Source organism: Oncorhynchus keta, unplaced genomic scaffold (assembly GCF_023373465.1).
Source record: "Oncorhynchus keta strain PuntledgeMale-10-30-2019 unplaced genomic scaffold, Oket_V2 Un_contig_1222_pilon_pilon, whole genome shotgun sequence".
In the NCBI taxonomy this organism is placed as follows: domain Eukaryota; kingdom Metazoa; phylum Chordata; class Actinopteri; order Salmoniformes; family Salmonidae; genus Oncorhynchus; species Oncorhynchus keta.
In genome coordinates this window covers 47,501-71,680 of record NW_026277801.1, presented here as the reverse complement: position 1 = coordinate 71,680, position 24,180 = coordinate 47,501, and the positions used below count along the sequence as shown (strand labels likewise).

The window sequence follows — 24,180 nt, the reverse complement described above, 5'->3', positions numbered from 1 at the left end:
AGTTGAGGCATTATCAAGTGCTTGTCAAATTCTGAATGAGAGACTAAATGAAGCGTGTAGAACAAAAAAATTTATCATATTACTCCAGTGCTAGCCTCCCTACACTGGCTTCCTGTCAAGGCAAGGGCTGATTTCAAGGTTTTACTGCTAACCTACAAAGCATTACATGGACTTGCTCCTACCTATCTCTCTGATTTGGTCCTGCCGTACATACCTACACGTACGCTACGGTCAAAAGAAGCAGGCCGCCTAATTGTCCCTAGAATTTCTAAGCAAACAGCTGGAGGCAGGGCTTTCTCCTATAGAGCTCCATTTTTATGGAATGGTCTGCCTACCCATGTGAGAGACGCAGACTCGGTCTCAACCTTTAAGTCTTTATTAAAGACTCATCTCTTCAGGGGGTCATATGATTGAGTGTAGTCTGGCCCAGGAGTGTGAAGGTGAACGGAAAGGCTCTGGAGCAACGAACCGCCCTTGCTGTCTCTGCCTGGCCGGTTCCCCTCTTTCCACTGGGATTCTCTGCCTCTAACCCTATTGCAGGGGCTGAGTCACTGGCTTACTGATGCTCTTTCATGCCGTCCCTAGGAGGGGTGCGTCACTTGAGTGGGTTGGGTCACTGATGTGATCTCCTGTCTGGGTTGGCGCCCCGCTTTGGTTGTGCCGTGGTGGAGATCTTTGCGGGCTATAGTCGGCCTTGTCTCAGGATGGTAAGTTGGTGGTTGAAGATATCCCTCTCGTGGTGTGGGGGCTGTGCTTTGGCAAAGTGGGTGGGGTTATATCCGTCCTTTTTTGCCCTGTCCGGGGTATCATCAGATGAGGCCACAGTGTCTCGTGACGCCTCCTGTCTCAGCATCCAGTATTTATGCTGCAGTAGTTTATGTGTCGGGGGCTAGGGTCAGTTTGTTATATCTGGAGTACTTCTCCTGTCTTATCCGGTGTCCTGTGTGAATTTAAGTATGCTCTCTCTAATTCTCTCTTTATCTCTTTCTGCTGCTCCAGTTTCAACTGTTCTGCCTGCGGCTATGGAATCCTGACCTGTTCACCGGACGTGCTACCTGTCCCAGACCTATTATTTGACCATACTGGTCATTTATGAACATTTGAACATCTTGGTCATGTTGTGTTATAGTCTCCACCTGGCACAGCCAGAAGAGGACTGGCCACCCCTCATAGCCTGGTTCCTCTCTAGGTTTCTTCCTGGATTTTGGCCTTTCTAGGGAGCCAACTTGCTTCAACACCTGCATTGCTTGCTGTTTGGGGTTTTAGGCTGGGTTTCTGTACAGCACTTTGAGATATCAGCTGATGTACGAAGGGCTATATAAATAAATGTGATTTGATTTGAACAGCCTACACAAAAAAACAAAGCAGAGCTCATGCCTTTCAAGCAACTTTTTGAAATCATCATTAGAGTCTCATCATGCAGCCTTACAATGTACTAAAAACCAAAACATATAGCCCAACGTTTGTAGAACAACTAAAGTTACATTAATAACTCTAAATTAAGCATATAGGAGTACCTATTTCTATGTCAACCACTCAATACAGAATAGCCACATGTGCGCACTTCCTCAAATCAATGGGAGGAAATATCCTTTCTATTTCATTCAGCTTTGTTCAATTGTATTCCTCATACTATATAATAATGCCATGGAATTCTAACCAGATCGTGTATGCTAAATTACCTAGTGTGTCCCACAGCCATATGGCATAGCCAGATCAGGACCTAACATAAGGACAACTCAGAGTATGCTACTCTGTTGTTCTGAAATAGACTACATTTTCTTCATATCATGTTTCTTTAGACCTGTCTAAAATACATAATGGATTCATTAGACTTTTTAAATGTAGATGTTCCAAAGGTCTGCATCAGCAGCTTGTAAGCTGTGTGGAAGCCAAGAGGTTAAATGTTTTTATGTTAATTAACGGTCAATTGGAACAATGCTTGACAATTACCGGCTGACGAAATGTTGTGACTGCCACAGCCCTAACCCAGACCATTATTCATTCGGACTGCCAGATGGTGAAGATTCATCACTCCAGAGAACGGGTTTCCACTGCACCAAGTCCAATGGCAACGAGCTTTACACAACTCAGCCGACACTTGGCATTGCTGTTAAGGGAATTTTTATCAATAATGACTAATTATGTATACATTTCAATCAGAATACTATTATGTTACTGTATATGTACTAATCAGAATACTATTATGTTACTGTATATGTATGAATTTTCTTTCTTAATCCTAGTACTGAATATAATGTATGTAAATATAATCAATAATTAGAACAATGACTGTCTGTTCCTTGGTAGAAATGAATGAACTATATCTTCAGACTGGCTAGAATGCTTATCTACACAAGAAGACCTTGGCTGGGTCATAAATTATATTAAATTGGTAGGGAGACGATTTGGGAAGGCTTGAGATACTGCCTTTGTACCAGGGTGGGAGAAGAGACGGGTTGGTACTGGAACTAATGACGTCATTTTCAGTTTATAACCTGTGGTAAACTGTATCGTGTTCAGTACTCTCGTGAATAAACTCTGCTGATTGACTTTAAGACTGGGCACTGTCCATTATTATAGAATAAGGGTCTTACAAATCCTTATGAATTGACAGAGTGTTTAATTTTAATTGGGTGTTAAAACATAGAGCAATTTAATTCCTGCAACAATTGCGCATAGTGATATTAGGCTTGTGTGCGGCTGCTCAGCCATGGACGAAGAGTTCTTATACTGATGTTGCTTCCAGAGGCAGTTTGGAACTCAGTAGTAGTGTTGCAACCGAGGACAGATCATTTTTACGTGCTAAGCGCTTCCAGCACCCAGCGGTCTGTTCTGTAAGCTTGTGTAGCCTACCACTTCGAGGCTGACATGTTGTTGCTCTTAGATGTGTCCACTTCACAATAACATCCCTTACCGGGGCTGCTGTAGCAGGGCAGAAATGTGAAGAACTGACTTGTTGGAAAGGTGGAATCCTATGACGGTGCCATGTTGAAAGTCACCTAGCTTTTCAGTAAGGCCATTCTACTGTCAATGTTTGTCTATGGAGATTGCATGGCTGTGTGCTAGCTTTTTTACACCTGTCAACAACGGGTGTGGCGGAAATAGCCGAATCCACTCATTTGAAAGGATGTCCACATACTATTGTATATATAGTTTACATTACAATCAAATAGCCACAGTAGCCTACTACTAGGCCATTGTTAAAGCAGTCAGATTAAGCTGGTACAGCCTCACTGTTCACAGTAAAACAGTCAAATAAAGCTGGTACAGCCTCACTGTTCACAGTAAAACAGTCAAATAAAGCTGGTACAGCCTCACTGTTCACAGTAAAACAGTCAAATAAAGCTGGTACAGCCTCACTGTTCACAGTAAAACAGTCAAATAAAGCTGGTACAGCCTCACTGTTCACAGTAAAACAGTCAAATAAAGCTGGTACAGCCTCACTGTTCACAGTAAAACAGTCAAATGAAGCTGGTACAGCCTCACTGTTCACAGTAAAACAGTCAAATAAAGCTGATACAGCCTCACTGTTCACAGTAAAACAGTCAAATAAAGCTGGTACAGCCTCAGTGTTCACAGTAAAACAGTCAAATAAAGCTGGTACAGCCTCAGTGTTCACAGTAAAACAGTCATATAAAGCTGGTACAGCCTCACTGTTCACAGTAAAACAGTCAAATAAAGCTGGTACAGCCTCACTGTCCACAGTAAAACAGTCAAATGAAGCTGGTACAGCCTCACTGTTCACAGTAAAACAGTCAAATAAAGCTGATACAGCCTCACTGTTCACAGTAAAACAGTCAAATAAAGCTGGTACAGCCTCAGTGTTCACAGTAAAACAGTCAAATAAAGCTGGTACAGCCTCACTGTTCACAGTAAAACAGTCATATAAAGCTGGTACAGCCTCACTGTTCACAGTAAAACAGTCAAATAAAGCTGGTACAGCCTCACTGTTCACAGTAAAACAGTCAAATAAAGCTGGTACAGCGTCAGTGTTCACAGTAAAACAGTCAAATAAAGCTGGTACAGCCTCACTGTCCACAGTAAAACAGTCAAATGAAGCTGGTACAGCCTCACTGTTCACAGTAAAACAGTCAAATAAAGCTGATACAGCCTCACTGTTCACAGTAAAACAGTCAAATAAAGCTGATACAGCCTCACTGTTCACAGTAAAACAGTCAAATAAAGCTGGTACAGCCTCACTGTTCACAGTAAAACAGTCAAATAAAGCTGGTACAGCCTCACTGTTCACAGTAAAACAGTCAAATAAAGCTGGTACAGCCTCAGTGTTCACAGTAAAACAGTCAAATAAAGCTGGTACAGCCTCATTGTTCACAGTAAAACAGTCAAATAAAGCTGGTACAGCCTCACTGTTGACAGTAAAACAGTCAAATAAAGCTGGTACAGCCTCACTGTTCACAGTAAACGCTGCGGTTGCTGGCTCACCTCTCTAACCGTTACCCACCCCGGTGTCTGTGCGGTAGTTCTAACCCTCGGGGCTCATTATCTGACTACAGCACAGACCTGGCCTCTCTCCTCCAGACATGATGTCCCTGTGGGGCAGTCAGGGTATTTAGCATTAACAGTCTACTTTAATGTGAAGAAAGGAAGGCTGGCTGCCACCAGGTTGATTGACGTACGTTGATCTCCTGTGGTGTGCGATGACAGCGGCTTCATCCAGGCCTGTCTGTGGGACATTATGCAGGTCACCTTTGGCTGTTCAACATTTTCCTGAAGCCGTTTAGATTCTGAACAAACTGTAGACTCACTGTTAAAACGTTTTTTTGATGCATCCCTACAAAGTGTTTGGGCTGGCATGAAGAGAGAACGTGATAAATGTGGTTTTATTATCTGGTTAATGTGTTATTAAAGATAAATTTATGCTTTTAATATTTAATAGTTATTCAGTGCAAGAGGAAATTGACCCCAATTTTGCAAATTTAAGGTAACAACCCACCCCAGAGCTGGTGATGAGCATTTGAAATAAAGCATTTTGACAGTCTGATTTCAAAGCCAGGGTGAACCTCTAATCTGTTTGAGGCAAAGCACCTACCTGCACATTCTGGGTTTTCCTCATTAAAATTCACTGCAAAATCGTGAGAAACCTGGAGGAAGATGAAAAATATGGACTATTGATCATCATGGAACAGTGAGGCAAAGGAACACACACACACGCACACGCACACACACACACACACACACACACACACACACACACACACACACACACACACACACACACACACACACACACTAACACAGAGTTGGCCAGAAGCAATCAATCACACAATCAAATGTAAAAGTCGACTGATGCATTTATGTGGGTTGGATAATGAGCATAATTGCGTGCCATGGTACCCCCCTCCCCTCCTCTCTGGACCAGAGGCAGCATCATGTGTCAGCCAGGGTAGCACCAGTCACCCAGGAAGAATGGCCAGTATTTCCTGCTGGGCAGTTCAGTGATTCAGAGAGTCAATCCAGCAGTAGAGAACCCTGTGTTGGACCGGCCCATTCTGTGTGACAGAACAGAGACCAGCGGGGGCCAGCGGGGGCCAGCGGGGGCCAGCCGGGTGTCGTAATCACTACAGAAGCAGGAGAGCAGAGCCAGAGTCTCAACTCATCTCATCTTGTCACAGGAGTGATTACAACACCCTGCTGAGGCTGAGCCATAGCCCAACTCTATGAAAAATATGGTTGTAAATTACCTTGAAGTCGGGCGGAATCTGAGCGCCGAAGCCAAACGCTGGGAACATTTTGTCACTGGATTGACATGCATGCAGGGATAGAAAACAAAAGAGGGATTAGAATTTGAGCGATGGCACACTGGATTCTGAGCCAGGGATTGTTATCTGAAACACATGCCCGTAAACAAGTCCATTCTGCTGGTGACCCAGGACTACCATGGGCTCTGAATGACTTCTCATTTACATAACCTCTGAGTCACTGGACAACTATTTATTTATTTATTTTTATTTCACCTTTATTTAACCAGGTAGGCTAGTTGAGAACAAGTTCTCATTTGCAACTGCGACCTGGCCAAGATAAAGCATAGCAGTGTGAACAGACAACACAGAGTTACACATGGGGTAAACAATTAGCAAGTCAATAACACAGTAGAAAAAATGGGCAGTCTATATACAATGTGTGCAAAGGCATGAGGAGGTAGGCGAATAATACAATTTTGCAGATTAACACTGGAGTGATAAATGATCAGATGGTCATGTACAGGTAGAGATATTGGTGTGCAAAACAGCAGAAAAGTAAATAAATAAAAACAGTATAAAAACAGTATGGGAATGAGGTAGGTGAAAATGGGTGAGCTATTTACCTATAGACTATGTACAGCTGCAGCGATCGGTTAGCTGCTCGGATAGCTGATGTTTGAAGTTGGTGAGGGAGATAAAAGTCTCCAACTTCAGCGATTTTACAATTCGTTCCAGTCACAGGCAGCAGAGTACTGGAACGAAAGGCGGCCAAATGAGGTGTTGGCTTTAGGGATGATCAGTGAGATACACCTGCTGGAGCGCGTGCTACGGATGGGTGTTGCCATCGTGACCAGTGAACTGAGATAAGGCGGAGCTTTACCTAGCATGGACTTGTAGATGACCTGGAGCCAGTGGGTCTGGCGACGAATATGTAGTGAGGGCCAGCCGACTAGAGCATACAAGTCGCAGTGGTGGGTGGTATAAGGTGCTTTAGTGACAAAACGGATGGCACTGTGATAGACTGCATCCAGTTTGCTGAGTAGAGTGTTGGAAGCCATTTTGTAGATGACATCGCCGAAGTCGAGGATCGGTAGGATAGTCAGTTTTACTAGGGTAAGCTTGGCAGCGTGAGTGAAGGAGGCTTTGTTGCGGAATAGAAAGCCGACTCTTGATTTGATTTTTGATTGGAGATGTTTGATGTGAGTCTGGAAGGAGAGTTTGCAGTCTAGCCAGACACCTAGGTACTTATAGATGTCCACATATTCAAGGTCGGAACCATCCAGGGTGGTGGTGATGCTAGTCGGGCATGCGGGTGCAGGCAGCGATCGGTTGAAAAGCATGCATTTGGTTTTACTCGCGTTTAAGAGCAGTTGGAGGCCACGGAAGGAGTGCTGTATGGCATTGAAGCTCGTTTGGAGGTTTGATAGCACAGTGTCCAATGACGGGCCGAAAGTATATAGAATGGTGTCGTCTGCGTAGAGGTGGATCAGGGAATCGCCCGCAGCAAGAGCAACATCATTGATATATACAGAGAAAAGAGTCGGCCCGAGAATTGAACCCTGTGGCACCCCCATAGAGACTGCCAGAGGACCGGACAGCATGCCCTCCGATTTGACACACTGAACTCTGTCTGCAAAGTAATTGGTGAACCAGGCAAGGCAGTCATCCGAAAAACCGAGGCTGTTGAGTCTGCCGATAAGAATATGGTGATTGACAGAGTCGAAAGCCTTGGCGAGGTCGATGAAGACAGCTGCACAGTACTGTCTTTTATCGATGGCGGTTATGATATCATTTAGTACCTTGAGTGTGGCTGAGGTGCACCCGTGACCGGCTCGGAAACCAGATTGCACAGCGGAGAAGGTACGGTGGGATTCGAGATGGTCAGTGACCTGTTTGTTGACTTGGCTTTCGAAGACCTTAGATAGGCAGGGCAGGATGGATATAGGTCTATAGCAGTTTGGGTCCAGGTGTCTCCCCCTTTGAAGAGGGGGATGACTGCGGCAGCTTTCAATTCTTGGGGATCTCAGACGATATGAAATAGAGGTTGAACAGGCTGGTAATAGGGGTTGCGACAATGGCGGCAGATAGTTTCAGAAATAGCGGGTCCAGATTGTCAAGCCCAGCTGATTTGTACGGGTCCAGGTTTTGCAGCTCTTTCAGAACATCTGCTATCTGGATTTGGGTAAAGGAGAACCTGGAGAGGCTTGGGTGAGGAACTACGGGGGGTGGAGCTGTTGGCCGAGGTTGGAGTAGCCAGGCGGAAGGCATGGCCAGCCGTTGAGAAGTGCCTATTGAAGTTTTCGATAATCATGGATTTATCGGTGGAGACCGTGTTTCCTAGCCTCAGTGCAGTGGGCAGCTGGGAGGAGGTGCTCTTGTTCTCCATGGACTTCACAGTGTCCCAGAACTTTTTGGAGTTGGAGCTACAGGATGCAAACTTCTGCCTGAAGAAGCTGGCCTTAGCTTTCCTGACTGACTGCGTGTATTGGTTCCTGACTTCCCTGAACAGTTGCATATCACGGGGGCTATTCGATGCTATTGCAGTCTGCCACAGGATGTTTTTGTGCTGGTCGAGGGCAGTCAGGTCTGGAGTGAACCAAGGGCTGTATCTGTTCTTGGTTCTGCATTTTTTGACCGGAGCATGCTTATCTAAAATGGTGAGGAAGTTACTTTTAAAGAATGACCAGGCATCCTCAACTGACGGGATGAGGTCAAAGTCCTTCCAGGATACACGGGCCAGGTCGATTAGAAAGGCCTGCTCACAGAAGTGTTTTAGGGAGCGTTTGACAGTGATGAGGGGTGGTCGTTTGACTGCGGCTCCGTGGCGGATACAGGCGATGAGGCAGTGATCGCTGAGATCCTGGTTGAAGACAGCGGAGGTATATTTGGAGGGCCAGTTGGTCAGGATGACGTCTATGAGGGTGCCCTTGTTTACAGAGTTAGGGTTGTACCTGGTGGGTTCCTTGATGATTTGAGTGAGATTGAGGGCATCTAGCTTAGATTGTAGGACTGCCGGGGTGTTAAGCATATCCCAGTTTAGGTCACCTAACAGAACAAACTCTGAAGCTAGATGGGGGCGATCAATTCACAAATGGTGTCCAGGGCACAGCTGGGAGCTGACGGGGTCGGTAGCAGGCGGCAACAGTGAGAGACTTGTTTCTGGAGAGAGTAATTTTCAAAATTAGTAGTTCGAACTGTTTGGGTATGGACCTGGAAAGTATGACATTACTTTGCAGGCTATCTCTGCAGTAGACTGCGACTCCGCCCCTTTGGCAGTTCTATCTTGACGGAAGATGTTATAGTTGGGTATGGAAATCTCTGAATTTTTGGTGGCCTTCCTGAGCCAGGATTCAGACACGGCAAGGACATCAGGGTTAGCAGAGTGTGCTAAAGCAGTGAGTAAAACAAACTTAGGGAGGAGGCTTCTGATGTTCACATGCATAAAACCAATACTTTTTCGATCACAGAAGTCAACAAATGAGGGTACCTGGGGACATGCAGGGCCTGGGTTTACCTCCAACTAGAGGAAACTTTCACACACAAACTTTGAAAAGTTTTTTTCAGGAGAGGAGGAATCAACATTGAAGTCACGAGCAACAGTCATTGCACAACATTTGATATAATAGCTGTTAACGATTGGCCTCACCTGTCGTAATCCTGGCAGATCTCCCCTACAGCGACCAGAGCTTTGAGGTACTCGTTAGGCTGGTATGGATGGATGTAGTGTAGAGAGCAGCTGTTGTGAGGATCCCCGTTCGAGGCGGTGAAATCAATAGCTACCTGGGAAGACAAGTGGTAATCAAAGGGAGTTTGACTCCAATTACCTCAAATGTATGCACCTTCCCTTTACACCTCTCCCTCACTCTGACACATACACCATCCCACCTTCCCTTTACACCTCTCACTCTGACACATACACCATCCCACCTTCCATTTACACCTCTCACTCTGACACATACACCATCCCACCTTCCTTTACACCTATCACTCTGACACACACACCATCCCACCTTCCCTTTACACCTCTCACTCTGACACATACACCATCCCACCTTCCCTTTACACCTCTCACTCTGACACATACACCATCCCACCTTCCCTTTACACCTCTCACTCTGACACACACACCATCCCACCTTCCCTTTACACCTATCACTCTGACACACACCATCCCACCTTCCCTTTACACCTCTCACTCTGACACACACACCATCCCACCTTCCCTTTACACCTCTCACTCTGACACACACACCATCCCACCTTCCCTTTACACCTCTCACTCTGACACATACACCATCCCACCTTCCCTTTACACCTCTCACTCTGACACACACACCATCCCACCTTCCCTTTACACCTCTCACTCTGACACACACACCATCCCACCTTCCCTTTACACCTCTCACTCTGACACACACACCATCCCACCTTCCCTTTACACCTCTCACTCTGACACATACACCATCCCACCTTCCCTTTACACCTCTCCCTCACTCTGACACACACCATCCCACCTTCCCTTTACACCTCTCACTCTGACACATACACCATCCCACCTTCCCTTTACACCTCTCACTCTGACACACACACCATCCCACCTTCCTTTACACCTCTCACTCTGACACACACACCATCCCACCTTCCCTTTACACCTCTCACTCTGACACATACACCATCCCACCTTCCCTTTACACCTCTCACTCTGACACATACACCATCCCACCTTCCCTTTACACCTCTCCCTCTGACACACACCATCCCACCTTCCCTTTACACCTCTCACTCTGACACACACACCATCCCACCTTCCCTTTACACCTCTCACTCTGACACATAGACCATCCCACCTTCCCTTTACACCTCTCACTCTGACACATACACCATCCCACCTTCCTTTACACCTCTGACTCTGACACATACACTATCCCACCTTCCCTTTACACCTCTCACTCTGACACATACACCATCCCACCTTCCCTTTACACCTCTCACTCTGACACATACACCATCCCACCTTCCCTTTACACTCTCACTCTCACACATACACTATCCCACCTTCCCTTTACACCTCTCACTCTGACACATACACCATCCCACCTTCCCTTTACACCTCTCACTCTGACACACACACCATCCCACCTTCCCTTTACACCTCTCACTCTGACACACACACCATCCCACCTTCCCTTTACACCTCTCCCTCTGACACACACACCATCCCACCTTCCCTTTACACCTCTCCCTCACTCTGACATATACACCATCCCACCTTCCCTTTACACCTCTCCCTCTAACACACACACCATCCCACCTTCCCTTTACACCTCTCCCTCACTCTGACACATACACCATCCCACCTTCCCTTTACACCTCTCACTCTGACACACACACCATCCCACCTTCCCTTTACACCTCTCCCTCCCTCTGACACACACACCATCCCACCTTCCCTTTACACCTCTCCCTCCCTCTGACACACACACCATCCCACCTTCCCTTTACACCTCTCCCTCCCTCTGACACACACACCATCCCACCTTCCCTTTACACCTCTCACTCTGACACATACACCATCCCACCTTCCATTTACACCTCTCACTCTGACACACACACCATCCCACCTTCCCTTTACACCTCTCCCTCACTCTGACACATACACCATCCCACCTTCCTTTACACCTCTCACTCTGACACACACACCATCCCACCTTCCCTTTACACCTCTCACTCTGACACATACACCATCCCACCTTCCTTTACACCTCTCACTCTGACACATACACCATCCCACCTTCCATTTACACCTCTCACTCTGACACACACACCATCCCACCTTCCCTTTACACCTCTCACTCTGACACATACACCATCCCACCTTCCCTTTACACCTCTCACTCTGACACATACACCATCCCACCTTCCCTTTACACCTCTCCCTCTCCCTCACTCTGACACATACACCATCCCACCTTCCCTTTACACCTCTCACTCTGACACATACACCATCCCACCTTCCCTTTACACCTCTCACTCTGACACACACACACCATCCCACCTTCCCTTTACCCTCTCACTCTGACACATACACCATCCCACCTTCCCTTTACACCTCTCACTCTGACACATACACCATCCCACCTTCCCCTTTACACCTCTCACTCTGACACATACACCATCCCACCTTCCCCTTTACACCTCTCACTCTGACACACACACCATCCCACCTTCCCTTTACACCTCTCACTCTGACACATACACCATCCCACCTTCCCCTTTACACCTCTCACTCTGACACATACACCATCCCACCTTCCCTTTACACCTCTCACTCTGACACATACACCATCCCACCTTCCCTTTACACCTCTCACTCTGACACATACACCATCCCACCTTCCCTTTACACCTCTCACTCTGACACACACCATCCCACCTTCCCTTTACACCTCTCACTCTGACACATACACCATCCCACCTTCCTTTACACCTCTCACTCTGACATATACACCATCCCACCTTCCCTTTACACCTCTCACTCTGACATATACACCATCCCACCTTCCCTTTACACCTCTCCCTCACTCTGACACACACACCATCCCACCTTCCCTTTACACCTCTCACTCCACATACACCATCCCACCTTCCCTTTACACCTCTCACTCTGACACATACACCATCCCACCTTCCCTTTACCCTCTCACTCTGACATATACACCATCCCACCTTCCCTTTACACCTCTCACTCTGACACATACACCATCCCACCTTCCCTTTACACCTCTCACTCTGACACATACACCATCCCACCTTCCCTTTACACCTCTCACTCTGACACATACACCATCCCACCTTCCCTTTACACCTCTCCCCTCACTCTGACACATACACCATCCCACTTTCCCTTTACACCTCTCACTCTGACACATACACCATCCCACCTTCCTTTTACACCTCTCACTCTGACACATACACCATCCCACCTTCCCTTTACACCTCTCACTCTGACACATACACCATCCCACCTTCCATTTACACCTCTCACTCTGACACACACACCATCCCACCTTCCTTTTACACCTCTCACTCTGACACATACACCATCCCACCTTCCTTTTACACCTCTCACTCTGACACATACACCATCCCACCTTCCCTTTACACCTCTCACTCTGACACACACACCATCCCACCTTCCCTTTACACCTCTCACTCTGACACATACACCATCCCACCTTCCCTTTACACCTCTCACTCTGACACATACACCATCCCACCTTCCTTTTACACCTCTCACTCTGACACATACACCATCCCACCTTCCTTTTACACCTCTCACTCTGACACATACACCATCCCACCTTCCATTTACACCTCTCACTCTGACACATACACCATCCCACCTTCCCTTTACACCTCTCACTCTGACACACACACCATCCCACCTTCCTTTTACACCTCTCACTCTGACACACACACCGTCCCACCTTCCCTTTACACCTCTCACTCTGACACATACACCATCCCACCTTCCTTTTACACCTCTCACTCTGACACACACACCATCCCACCTTCCCTTTACACCTCTCACTCTGACACATACACCATCCCACCTTCCCTTTACACCTCTCACTCTGACACACACACCATCCCACCTTCCCTTTACACCTCTCCCTCACTCTGACACATACACCATCCCACCTTCCCTTTACACCTCTCACTCTGACATATACACCATCCCACCTTCCCTTTACACCTCTCCCTCACTCTGACACACACACCATCCCACCTTCCCTTTACACCTCTCACTCTGACACATACACCATCCCACCTTCCCTTTACACCTCTCACTCTGACACATACACCATCCCACCTTCCCTTTACACCTCTCACTCTGACATATACACCATCCCACCTTCCCTTTACACCTCTCACTCTGACATATACACCATCCCACCTTCCCTTTACACCTCTCCCTCACTCTGACACATACACCATCCCACCTTCCCTTTACACCTCTCACTCTGACACATACACCATCCCACCTTCCCTTTACACCTCTCACTCTGACACACACACCATCCCACCTTCCCTTTACACCTCTCACTCTGACACATACACCATCCCACCTTCCCTTTACACCTCTCACTCTGACACATACACCATCCCACCTTCCCTTTACACCTCTCACTCTGACACACACACCATCCCACCTTCCCTTTACACCTCTCACTCTGACACATACACCATCCCACCTTCCCTTTACACCTCTCACTCTGACACACACACCATCCCACCTTCCCTTTACACCTCTCACTCTGACACACACACCATCCCACCTTCCCTTTACACCTCTCACTCTGACACATACACCATCCCACCTTCCCTTTACACCTCTCACTCTGACACATACACCATCCCACCTTCCCTTTACACCTCTCCCTCACTCTGACACATACACCATCCCACCTTCCCTTTACACCTCTCACTCTGACACATACACCATCCCACCTTCCTTTTACACCTCTCACTCTGACACATACACCATCCCACCTTCCTTTTACACCTCTCACTCTGACACATACACCATCCCACCTTCCATTTACACCTCTCACTCTGACACACACACCATCCCACCTTCCTTTTACACCTCTCACTCTGACACATACACCATCCCACCTTCCTTTTACACCTCTCACTCTGACACATACACCATCCCACCTTCCCTTTACACCTCTCACTCTGACACACACCATCCCACCTTCCCTTTACACCTCTCACTCTGACACATACACCATCCCACCTTCCCTTTACACCTCTCACTCTGACACATACACCATCCCACCTTCCTTTTACACCTCTCACTCTGACACATACACCATCCCACCTTCCTTTTACACCTCTCACTCTGACACATACACCATCCCACCTTCCATTTACACCTCTCACTCTGACACATACACCATCCCACCTTCCCTTTACACCTCTCACTCTGACACACACACCATCCCACCTTCCTTTTACACCTCTCACTCTGACACACACACCGTCCCACCTTCCCTTTACACCTCTCACTCTGACACATACACCATCCCACCTTCCCTTTACACCTCTCACTCTGACACACACACCATCCCACCTTCCTTTTACACCTCTCACTCTGACACACACACCATCCCACCTTCCTTTACACCTCTCACTCTGACACACACACCATCCCACCTTCCTTTACACCTCTCCCTCACTCTGACACACACACCATCCCACCTTCCCTTTACACCTCTCCCTCACTCTGACACATACACCATCCCACCTTCCTTTACACCTCTCACTCTGACACACCACCATCCCACCTTCCCTTTACACCTCTCCCTCACTCTGACACATACACCATCCCACCTTCCCTTTACACCTCTCCCTCACTCTGACACACACCATCCCACCTTCCCTTTACACCTCTCCCTCACTCTGACACACACACCATCCCACCTTCCCTTTACACCTCTCCCTCACTCTGACACATACACCATCCCACTCTGTCTGCTCTGCTATCCTCTTCTACTCTGTTGGGCTTGTTCCCCCCCTCTCTCTTTTGTCATCTCTTATTCTTTTTATCCTCATTTAAAGTCAGTCATCTCTTTGATTCTTCCTCTCACGTCTGTGATCTATGGATACATTGTTCCTCGTTAGAAACGGTTAGAGGCAGAACGTTTCTCATTTGTTGTTTAGCCTGGCACAGAGAGAGAGCCTAACACTCTCGCTAAGGGATCTGAAGGAAGTATGGAGCCCATTTAAATGTCAACATCAACCACGGTCGCCTTTTAGGTGGTAGGAATAAAAGGAAACGTTAGTGTATCATAAGAGCAAACACTTCCTGGTCAATTAAATGTACCTCAATAAGACCTCCCTTGAGAAGTAGTTTCACACAAACACTATTTACAGGCAGGGGGCAGAGGGCATCCCTTATCCAGAAAAACAACAGATAACTAGAACCCACGTGTTCACAGCTGGGAGAAAGGGATTCTTGAAAAGCTGCAGAGGTTTGTTTCCCAGGTGGTGAAAATGAACCATTCTCACTATCAGAACAAAAGAGGATTATTTATGTAAGCTCCCTAAGCTAATGCCTAGGCTTAAACTCGGCAGGCTAACTCAGTCTTGTGGCACACACATGACCCTGGTTAAAACCCAGTCTGTCACATATACGTCACCCAACTAAAAAGAGAATAATGAGGGCAGTGCCATTTTTTAAAAGTCATATGCATTATTTTGTGTATTTGAATACATTTTGGCATCCTGTGAGTGAATGTGTGAGTCATGCATGTTAGTGTGAGTGTCAGTGTGAACTCACTGTAAACTGGATCTGACAGCCTCCCATGATGTAATCCAGGAAGGAGTGCATCTTGATGATCTGTGGATGGGAGACAGCAGTTGAGGGCGGGGACCTCAGCTACCCACAGTGAGAATTGGCACCAATCACTTGGGGATGACATGACAGACACAGTAACTGACCACTTAGGAACATCTTATCCCTTATTCCAGCCACTTACAAAGCAGCTAGTTTAGCATGTTAGCCATTAGCTTTGAGAAAGCAGCTGGCTGTGGGTGTTGTTCATTATGTCTCTGTTACAACTGGTGTCACATGTTGGCCAGTGTTGGGAAATATCAGAGAGGAAGAAGTGGGGATTTACTCCGGCCAAAATCTGTCTACGTGAGATAAGCCTTTTGTTGGTCTATGCGAGTGTGTCAAATTACGAGGCTTATTTAATCTAACAGAAGTTAAATAATGTTTAGGCTGTTACAAATTATATAAGTGGATGAACATGGAATTCCGGCAACTTTAGGAAATACGACTTAGTTGTGCCTGTTGTTCACACACGTATCTGCCCTCTCATTAGCTAGAATCCTTCCACTTTATCTCGCCTCCTCCCACCTGCCTCCCATCTTTGAGAACATGTAAACTCAGCAAAAAAAAACGTCCTCTCACTGTCAACTGCGTTTTTTCAGCAAACTTAATTAACGTGCAAATATTTGTTTAAACATAACAAGATTCAACAACTGAAACATAAACCAAACAAGTTCCACAGACATGTGACTAACAGAAATTGAATAATGTGTCCTCCTCCTGGACTGCACCAGATTTGCCAGTTCTTGCTGTGAGATGTTACCACACTCTTCCACCAAGGCACCTGCAAGATCCTGGACATTTCTGGGGAAATTGGCCCTAGCCCTCACCCCCTGATCAACAGGTCCCAGACGTGCTCAATGGGATTGAGATCCGGGCTGTATGAGATCCAAGCAGTATGGCTGTGGTATTGTCATGCTGGAGGGTCATGTCAGAATGAGCCTCCACGAAGGGTACCACATGAGAGAGGAGGATGTCTTCCATGTAATGCACAGTGTTAAGATTGCCTGCAATGACAACAAGCTCAGTCTGATGATGCTGCAACACATCCCCCAAGACTACTACAGACCCTCCACCTCCAAATCGATCCCGCTCCAGAGTACAGGCCTCGGTGTAACACTCAGTGAAGAGCACTTTTTGCCAGCCCTGTCTGGTCCAGTGACTGGGTGGGTTTGTGCCCATAGGTGACGTTGTTGCCGGTGATGTCTGGTGAGGACCTGCCTTACAACAGGTCTACAAGCCCTTAGTCCAGCCTCTCTCAGCCTATTGCGGACAGTCTGAGCACTGATGGAGGGATTGTGCGTTCCTGGTGTAACTCGGGCAGTTGTTGTTGCCATCCTGTACCTGTCCCACAAGTGTTGTCATGTCTGCTCCCGCTCTTTCCTCCCCCTGGCACTTGAAGGCCCCCAGGTTGCCCTGCATCATGCACTCCTGCCATCCATCACACACACCTGCCTTCCCTCGTCATGCGCATCAGCGTTATTGGACTCACCTGGACTCACTTATCACCTGTTAATTTCCTCCACTATGTTTGTCAGTTCCGCAGCTCTGTTCCCTGCTGCATTGTATTGTTTTCTGTCGCTGTTCCTGTCTCGTTCCATGTCCGTTATTTATTCAATGTTTTACGCCCCGTACCTGCTTCCTCTCTCCAGCGTCAACTCATGTGACAGCTGCGATGTTCGGATGTACCGATCCTGTGCAGGTGTTGTTACATGTGGTCTGCCACTGCGAGGACGGTCAGCTGTCCACCCTGTCTCCCTGTAGTGCTGTCTTAGGCATCTCACAGTATGGACATTGCAATTTATTGCCATGGCCACATCTGCAGTCCTCATGATGAGCAGGGACCCTGGACATCTTTCTTTTGGTGTTTTTCAGAGACAGTAGAAAGGCCTCTTTAATGTCCTAAGTTTTCATAACTGTGACCTTAATTACCTACCATCTGTAAGCTGTTAGTTTCTCAACGACCATTCCACAGGTGCATGTTCATTAATTGTTTATGATTCATTGAACACGCATGGGAAACCGTGTTTAACCTGTTACTCCTACCCCCTACTTTTTCGAACATTCTGTTAAAAATCGCGCAACATTTCAGCACCCTGCTACTCATGCCAGGAATATAGTACATGCATATGATTAGTATGTGTGGATAGAAAACACTCAGACGTTTATAAAACTGGTTAAATCACGGCTGTGACTATAACAGAACGTGCGTTTCATCGAAAAGTGCAGGAAAATCTGATCACTTTAAATGCGAAAATACATCCATGCACAACTTCAACCAATTGTTAAACGTGAACCACATTAAATGGGGCTGAGGTTGCAATACCTACAGCTTCCACACGATGTCAAGAGTCTTGTCATTTGCCTACTATTTGTTTCTTGGTCAAACAGACACAAGGCAGAGCAGTTCTTCCTGTCTCCGACCGGATATTTTGGTTGAGATTTACCCGGACATTATTTCCAGACGTACAGCTATAGAATATACATTGCCTCGTGATCAATTTGATCGCTTATTAACGTTTACTAATACCTAAAGTTGCATTACAAAAGTATTTAGAAGTGTTTTGTGAAAGTTTATCGTCAACTTTTTAATTTAAAAAAATGACGTTACGTTATAAAACGCTATTTTTTTTTCGTTGATCACACAGTCTTCATAGATCGATATCTAGGCTATATATGGACCGATTTAATCGAGAAAAAAGACCCAATAGTGTTTATGGGACATCTTCGAGTGCCAACAAAGAAGATGGTCAAAGGTAATGAATGTTTTATATTTTATTTGTGCGTTTTGTGTCGCGCCGACTATGCAAATTATTTTGTTTACGTCCCCTGCGGGTCTTTTGGGGTGTTACATGCTATCAGATAACAGCTTCTCATGCTTTCGCCGAAAAGCATTTAAAAATCTGACTTGTTGCCTGGATTCACGAGTGTAGCTTTAATTCAATACCCTGGATGTGTATTTTAATGAACGTTTGAGTTTTAACGAGTGCTATTAGCATTTAGCGTAGCGCATTTGCATTTCAGATGTCTAGATGGGACGCCTGCGTGTCAGGTAGGAGCAAGAGGTTAAACCCTTTACAATGAAGATCTGTGAAGTTATTTGGATTTATACTAATTACCTTTGAAAGACAGAGTCCTGAAAAAGGACATTTATTTTTTTGCTGAGTTTATTTCCTTTGTTGGAGCGGTCACTCGACTATCTTCTCAATATAATAGATTGTCTTGGTAAGTAGCAATCTGCCAATAAAGACACTGAGAAAGGCCAGCACTTATTTAATGGGAATATGTCTGCATTTAAAAACATCATTAGCTATTCCACAGTGTCTCCATGCAGACATAGTTGTCCCCTTAATTACACTAATTTTAAGGTCATCCGTGGGTTCAGCAGATGGAAGAAATGTCATATTAGTCAGATTCCATCTGATCACAACCATCCTTCACATCCATAACAGTAACAGGATGATAAATGTTCTGGAACCGTCTGCCAATGAGACTTAGACATCAGGTTAGAGAAAGTGGTGGGCGGAGGAAGGATGGAATGAGTGTGTGAATGAGAGAGAGTCGTGAATCACCTTGCACTGATTGAGAATGACGATACCAGAGTTCTTGTAATTCTTCTTCTTCATCTGATACTTGGGGTTTATACACTCCCATTGGACCTGGCGTTGATCAAATATAAAAAAACACTATCACAATAAGTACAGTATCATCCCTACAGTATGTGACTTGGTGGCGGGAGATTGACTGTGCTAAACAGAGATGAAAAAAATCATTAAAAAAATGACAGGATTGATAGACTATATCATCCCATTGGATAACATGGAGCGATGGTAGTGGAGGCCAGACAATGGAGTGAAAGAAAGCAATATGATCCACAGCAATGAGAAGATGCAAGGAAATGGAACTGTGGAGCGTGTTAGGGAGAATAATTAGCAAATTCAAGCAACAACAGCCTGACGAGGTTTGGTTTCTGGATCATTTGTTTGTCACTAATGAGGGGAGCGTTATCCATTCATGCCTGTACAGATTAGCTCAGTCATTTCAATCTGCTGCTCAAAAACAGAAAACAACTCCTGTGTTGAAATCCACCACTTTTCCTCTAAGGGTCATGGGAGAGAAAAAACGAAACATCAGTCACCTAATCGTCTCAGGAACAGGCTGTCCGTGCTGTTCTCTGTCGTTCTCTTCAGCTCACAAAACCGATTATATAACCATTATCATAAAAGTGGATACCCAACTAGTTGTAGCTCCATGAATGATTAGCAGATAATGGGTAAAAAAAAAAACTAGATATCTCCATCAGCCAAATCACCAATTTCAGTAGGAGTCAAAAGCCCCTGTGTATCCTACAGCATATGTGGCATTGGAGTCTAATGAAATGGGTCGTACTGTAACGGGTTTAATGCCAGCAGGTCCTGCAGTCTTCTTAAATTCCATGAAGGAGCCAATTAGTGGTGTGACCGGCCTTTAAAAAGCTTGCTGCGTTTGAGGCCCGAGCACCGTAGGGTTTATTTAGACTACGAAGTGAGCCACATTGTAATATAATTAGCCTAGAAGCCTCAGCCTGGAGCTCCTTTTGTGTGCTAATGAAGACACAGCTGTCTGCCTGGACCAGACGGCGTGATGAAGGAGAGGCATCCAGCGTTGTACGGCAGTACGGGTTGTCACCTGTCATCCTCACCATGAACGTCGACTAATTAAATGCATTCTTTCTTGTTCTTGTTCCAAGGGAAGCTGTTCGGTTTGCAAAACTCTCGACATTAGGTAAAAACTTAAAATGTCTTAAAACAGTCTCCTCAAACTATCTCTTTAAGTGGCGATGAAGGCTGATCTCTATTAAAATAATAAAAAAATCTGTCTATATCAAAGTGCCTTCAATTGAAATCAAGATTAAGTACCCTTTGACCTTACCTTTGATGATCTTCATCAGAATGCACTCCCAGGAATCCTAGTTCCACAATAAATGCTTGATTTGTTCGATAATGTCCATTATTTATGTCCATGTAGCTACTTTTGTTAGGGCTTAGGTATACAAAACGCTCGTGCAGGTCCATCCGAATGTCGGACAAAAACTTCAAAAGTTATATTACAGGTCGAAGAAACTTGTCAAACTAAGTATAGAATCAATCTTTTAGGGTTTGTGGAGAGTTCTCCAACTGGAGAATTCCTTTGTGTGTAGAGTTTGGATTTCATCTCAGGTTTTGCCTGCCATATGAGTTCTGTTATACTCACAGACATCATTCAAACAGTTTTAGAAACTTCAGAGTGTTTTCTATCCAATATTAATAATAATATGCATATATTAGCAACTGGGACTGAGGAGCAGGCCGTTTATTCTGGGCACCTCTGGGCAACTGTCATCAAGCTACTCAATACTGACCCTGCAGCCATAAGAAGTAAGGTAAGGGTTATGGTTAAGGTTAGGGTGAGGGTAGGGGTTAAGGTTAGGTAGAGATGTCACAAGGATGCCGAATAGCACTAACCATGGCTCAATGGATCCATTACCAAAGCATTCTGAGCTGGAAGGAAACAGCAAGGATTCTTTCCCAAACACACCAGGCAGGACAGAACTTTCACTCTCTCACACCCTTGTCCTCCATACAGTGAAGGAGAGAGTGCTGATTTCTGAATTACACTGGTACAGAGAGAGAGAGACAGAGGAGACGGTGGCTACCGGATGATGGGTAGGCTGAGAGAGATCCATTGTCATTTGTTTGGTTTTTCCTGAAGGCTTCTGTCCGACTCTTCCCTGTGGAGCGCTGAAATATCCTCAGCACTCAATGAGAGAAGTAAGTATCTCCTCCGGGGGAGAAAAATGTCCTGAGCCCCAAATGGCCCCATGCCACTGCATTTGGTCATGTCCCCCAGAGAGAGGACACTACCCTCTGGTCACATCCCCCACAGAGAGGACACTACCCTCTGGTCACATCCCCCAGAGAGGACACTACCCTCTGGTCACATTCCCCAGAGAGAGGACACTACCCTCTGGTCACACCCCCAGAGAGGACACTACCCTCTGGTCACATCCCCCAGAGAGGGGACACTACCCTCTGGTCACATCCCCAGAGAGAGGACACTACCCTCTGGTCACATCCCCCAGAGAGAGGACACTACCCTCTGGTCACATCCCCCAGAGAGAGGACACTACCCTCTGGTCACATCTCCCCATCCCCAGAGAGGGACACTACCCTCTGGTCACATCCCCCAGAGAGGACACTAGAGAGAGGACACTACCCTCTGGTCACATCCCCCAGAGAGAGGACACTACCCTCTGGTCACATCCCCCACAGAGGGACACTACCCTCTGGTCACATCCCCCAGAGAGAGGACACTACCCTCTGGTCACATCCCCCAGAGAGAGGACACTACCCTCTGGTCACATCCCCAGAGAGGGACACTACCCTCTGGTCACATCCGCCAGAGAGAGGACACTACCCTCTGGTCACATCCCCCAGAGAGAGGACACTACCCTCTGGTCACATTCCCCAGAGAGGACACTACCCTCTGGTCACATCCCCCAGAGAGAGGACACTACCCTCTGGTCACATTCCCCCAGAGAGGGACACTACCCTCTGGTCACATTCCCCAGAGAGAGGACGCTACCCTCTGGTCACATCCCCCAGAGAGAGGACACTACCCTCTGGTCACATCCCCCAGAGAGAGGACACTACCCTCTGGTCACATCCCCCAGAGAGAGGAAGCTACCCTCTGGTCACATTCCCCAGAGAGAGGAAGCTACCCTCTGGTCACATTCCCCAGAGAGAGGACACTACCCTCTGGTCACATCCCCCAGAGAGAGGAAGCTACCCTCTGGTCACATTCCCCAGAGAGAGGAAGCTACCCTCTGGTCACATTCCCCAGAGAGAGGAAGCTACCCTCTGGTCACATCATCCCCACAGAGAGGGACGCTACTGGTCACATCCCCCAGAGAGAGGACACTACCCTCTGGTCACATCCCCCAGAGAGGACACTACCCTCTGGTCACATCCCCCAGAGAGAGGACACTACCCTCTGGTCACATCCCCCAGAGAGGACACTACCCTCTGGTCACATCCCCCAGAGAGAGGACACTACCCTCTGGTCACATCCCCCAGAGAGAGGACACTACCCCCAGAGAGGGACACTCTGGTCACATCCCCCAGAGAGGACACTACCCTCTGGTCACATCCCCAGAGAGAGGACACTACCCTCTGGTCACATCCCCCAGAGAGAGGACACTACCCTCTGGTCACATCCCCCAGAGAGAGGACACTACCCTCTGGTCACATCCCCCAGAGAGAGGACACTACCCTCTGGTCACATCCCCCAGAGAGAGGACACTACCCTCTGGTCACATCCCCCAGAGAGAGGACACTACCCTCTGGTCACATCCCCCAGAGAGAGGACACTACCCTCTGGTCACATCCCCCAGAGAGAGGACACTACCCTCTGGTCACATCCCCCAGAGAGAGGACGCTAGATAAAACTTCAGAGGAGTTGGATGAAAACAAATCTCCAGTCGGCAACCCACATGAGCTCTGCCTCTCTAACCCACTTTCTCTCTGCTCTGACATATCATCTGGAGAGACATACATTGCAGTGAGTACAGAATCATATTAGAGTGTGATTCCTACAGTCTGAGAAGTCGTAGGTATATATAATAATGACCATGTTTCACATTGTATAAATGATTGGAGACAAGTGCAGGAATACGTAATAGGGGTTTTAATACTCCACCCAAATGACACAACATGCCATGAAAGGCAGGACGAAGCCCAAAACAAACACGTATACAAACACACAGGGATGTAACCCAAACAACAGAACGAGGTTAAACCTCTAATAAATACAAAGGACAAGACCCAGAATAACAATGCACGGGATGAGACCAGTAATTACACTGCACGGGATGAGACCAGTAATTACACTGCATTGAGACCAGTACACTGCACGGGATGAGACCAGTAATTACACTGCACGGGATGAGACCAGTAATTGCACTGCAGGATGAGACCAGTAATTACACTGCATGGGATGAGACCAGTAATTACACTGCACGGATGAGACCAGTAATTACACTGCACGGGGATGAGA

General features: G+C 46.7%; 1 pseudogene; it reads right to left on the bottom strand.

Moving 5' to 3' along the window:
* LOC127917817 (copine-4-like) overlaps positions 1–24,180 on the bottom strand; it is a 79,272-nt pseudogene that overhangs the window by 8,593 nt on the left and 46,499 nt on the right.